Source organism: Myotis lucifugus, unplaced genomic scaffold, assembly GCF_000147115.1.
Source record: "Myotis lucifugus unplaced genomic scaffold, Myoluc2.0 scaffold_145, whole genome shotgun sequence".
Classification (NCBI taxonomy): domain Eukaryota; kingdom Metazoa; phylum Chordata; class Mammalia; order Chiroptera; family Vespertilionidae; genus Myotis; species Myotis lucifugus.
In genome coordinates, this window is record NW_005871193.1 from 1,073,854 (window position 1) to 1,078,030 (window position 4,177).

The following is a 4,177-nucleotide window of genomic DNA, read 5'->3' on the forward strand; positions in this document are numbered from 1 at the left end:
CATCAAAATAAAAAACTTCTTCACAGCAAAAGAAACCAACAAAACAAGAAGAAAGCCCACAGCATGGGAGAACATATTTTCCAATATTATCACCGATAAGGGTTTAATCTCCAACAATTACAGGGAACTCATACAACTTAACAAAAGGAAGATAAACAACCCAATAAAAAAATGGGCAACGGACCTAAATAGATAGTTTTTGAAAGAGGACATAAGGAAGGCCAAGAGACATATGAAAACATGCTCAAAGTCACTAATTATCTGAGAGATGCAAATTAAAACAGCAATGAGGTACAATCTCACGCCTGTCAGAATGGCTATCATCAACAAATCAACAAATGACAAGTGCTGGCAAGGATGGGGAGAAAAAGGAGAAAAAGGAACCCTCGCACACTGCTGGTGGGAATGCAGACTGGTGCAGCCACTGTGGAAAACAGTATGGAGTTTCCTCAAAAAACTAAAAATGGAACTCCCATTTGACCCCGTGATCCCACTTCTAGGAATATATCCCAAGAAACTAGAAACACCAATCAGAAAGGATATATGCACCCCTATGTTCATAGCAGCACAATTCACCATAGCTAAGATTTGGAAATAGCCAAGTGCCCATCAGCAGATGAGTGGATTAGAAAACTGTGGTACATCTACACAATGGAATACTACGTTGTGGTAAAAATGAGGGAGTTCTTACCATTTGCAACAGCATGAATGGAACTGAAGAGCATTATACTAAGCGAAATAAGCCAGTCAGAGAAAGATAAATATCACATGATCTCACTCATTTGTGGAATATACTGAACAACATAAACTGATGAACAAAAACAGATCCAGAGACAGAGAAGCATCGATCAGATGATCAAACCTCAGAGGGAAGATAGGGGAGGGTGGGGTTAAGGGGGAGAGATCAACCAAAGGACTTGTATGCATGCATATAGGCCTAACCAATGGACACAGACACCAGGGGGGTGAGGGCATGAGTGGGGGGGGGGTGTAATGGGGGGATAAAGACACATATATAATACCTTAATCAATAAAGAAAGAAAAAAACTGGTTCATAAAAGAGCTAAATAATTTGTCTAAGGTCACACAAGGGAATGATGGAGCGGAGACTTAAACCTCGGCAATCGCATCCAGTCTAGACGCTCAGTCATGCCACGCTGCTGAAGGGAAGTCTTGCTTGGGAGACAAAGCCAGTTCCATGAATTATAGGAGCAGCCTGCTGCCTGCCAATCACTAGAGAATCACTGTTATTAAACTTATCTTACAAGTGGGTGGTCGCATTCTCTGAGGAGACCACCATTTCGGCATCTATCTTAATCAGCCCAGTTGATTTATTTGCCAGGATGTGTATGTGTGTGTCTCAGTGTGGCCTGGGGGTATAGAATAATCTACTACTTCTGTTCCACTGGTATTTCTCCTTCAAATTGTTTCCATTATCGTAACTATAATTTACATATAAATTGGCAGCTCTGAAAATTGGGCAAAATGTTCCCTGATTCAACCTGCAAATTCTGTCACCATCTATCTGCCCACAGGGATTTCCTCCGCACAGATCCGCCATTTATTTATGAATCTTTGATTTCTAGAGAGAGAGGAAGGGAGAGGGAGAGACAAAAACATCCACGTGAGAATGAAACATCAATTGGCTGCCTCTGTACACCCCCTACTGGGGATCGAACCCACAACCCCCAGGCACGTGCCCTGATCGGGAATCCAACAGCAACCTTTCCTTGCACGGTACCACGCCCAACCAACCCAGCCACACTGGCCGGGGCAATCCACCTTTAATTGGATTAGCAACCTTTATCTGATTATCAAGACATGAGCTGAAAAATCCTTCAAAATCCCAAATTTTGGGACCTCCCTAGTTAGGCCAGAGTTTCCCAACTACTGACATTCTGGGCCAGATAATTCTTTGTTCCTGGAAGCTGTTCTGTGCATTGTTTAACAGCATCCCTGTCCTCGGCCCACCAGGTGCCTTGAGCACCTCCCGCCCAACTGGGACAATCAAAGATGCCCGCAGACACTGCCCAATGTTCTCCTGGGGTACAGTCATCCAGGCGAGAACCACTGGTTTAGGCAAAGGAAATGCTTGCACCAAGTTATTTTTCTCATAAAACTTCAAAACACCTTGTTGAACAGGAAGAATTCTTTAGGGCGAAAACTCTCGCCAAATACATATAAGCACATCTAAGAAGCCTATGACTGAACTATACCAACACAAAAACAAAAACTTCCTTTTTTTAAATCTAGAAATGAGGTCTCAATGAATCAGGTTAGGACTTGAAAACAATTCAATCAAGCCAATAAAATACTACAGAAAACTCAAAACTTAAAACTTCTGTGCTGCACAGTAAAGAGAAGACTCTCTTACCCTTGGAGACAGCATGGAGGGACCTGGAGAGTATCATGGTAAGTGAACTAAGTCAGTGAGAGAAAGACAAGTATCACATGATCGCACTCATATGTGGAATCTAAGTAACAAAATAAACTGATGAACGGAGTGGATGCAGAGACAAGGAAGAATGGAACAGAGTGAGGAATCTCAGAGGGAAGGCAGGGGAGGGTGGGTGAGTGGGAAGTAATCAACCAAGGACCATGGTCCATGGACACAGATGAGGCCATGCATGTATGGGGCGGTGAGGGCCTGGGGCGGGCTGGAGGGGGTCAATGGGAGAAAAAAGGAGACATATGTAATACTTTTAACAATAAAGAATTATTTAAAGTAATAATAATAATGAAACTTCTGTGCTACAAACAGTATCATCAAGAAGACAATTTGTAGAATGGGGAAAATACTTTCAAATCATAGGAAACTATATAAAAAAAATTATAAAGAACTCTTACAATTAAAGAAAAAAAACAGAAAAATAGGCAAAGGATTTGAAAAGACAATTCCCCAAAGATATACAAATGACCAACATGCACATGAAAAGATGCTCAACATCATTAGTTATTAGGGGAATGAAAATGAAAACCATCTTAGACACCACTTCACACTTAGTAGGACAGCTGTAATTAAACAGACAGTGACAAGTGTTAGCGAGGATGTGGAGAAAGGGAAACCCTCATACATTACAGGTGGGAATGTAAAATGGTATAGCCACAGGGAAGACAGTTTTGATGGTTTCTTAAAATGCTAGATACAGAGTTACTTCAGGACCCAGCAATTCCACCCTTAGCTCCAGACCCAAGAAAAACGAAAATTTATGTCTACACAGACACTTGCACAGGAATGTTCACAACAGCATTACTCATAATATCCAAAAAGCAGAAACAGCCCAGATGTCCATCAACTGATAATTGTATAAACAAAATGTAATACAATCATACAGTAGGATATTATCCAGCCAGAACACAGAATGAAGTACTGGTACATGCTACAACATGGATGAACCTTGAAAACATTATGCTAAATGAAAGAAGTCAGACACAAAGGACAGGTACTGTGTAATTCCATTTATATAAAATGTCCAGAATAGGCAAATCTGTTAGGCATAGAAAGTAGATCAACTGCTGAGGGATGGAGGATGGTTGGGAAGAAGAGTGGAGAGTGACTACTAATGGAGTGATTTAAATTTCCTAACTTAGATTGTAGTGGTGGTCACACAACTCTGTGAATAAACTAAAAGCATTTAATTTTACATTTTAAGTAGGTGAATTTTATGGTACGTGAATTATATCTCAACAAAGATGTTAAAAACAAACTAATACTATAAACATTACAAAAGTTAGGCCTGAGAAGCTCAATCCAATCCTATATAATAAAAGCCTAATATGCTAAGTGTCCGGTCGTCTGTTCAACCAATCAAAGCATAATATGCTAATGATATGCTAAGGCCGCTCAACCGCTCGCCATGGCGTGCACTGACCACCAGGGGGCAGATAGTCGACCGGTTGAACAGTCGCTATGACATGCACTAACCACCAGGAGGCAGACAGTTGACCAGTTGTTATGACGTGCACTGACCACCAAGGGGCAGATGCTCTGACTGGTAGGTTAGCTTGCTGCTGAGGTCCGGCTGATTGGGACTGAGGGAGACGGGCCAGATAGGCCCTGGAGCCCTCCCACGGTCCCTCCCTGGCTGGCCAACCTCCCGTGTCCCTCCCCAGCCCCGACTGTGCAACAGTGGGGTCCCTTGGCCTGGTGTGCACCCTCTCGCAATCTGGGCTTAGG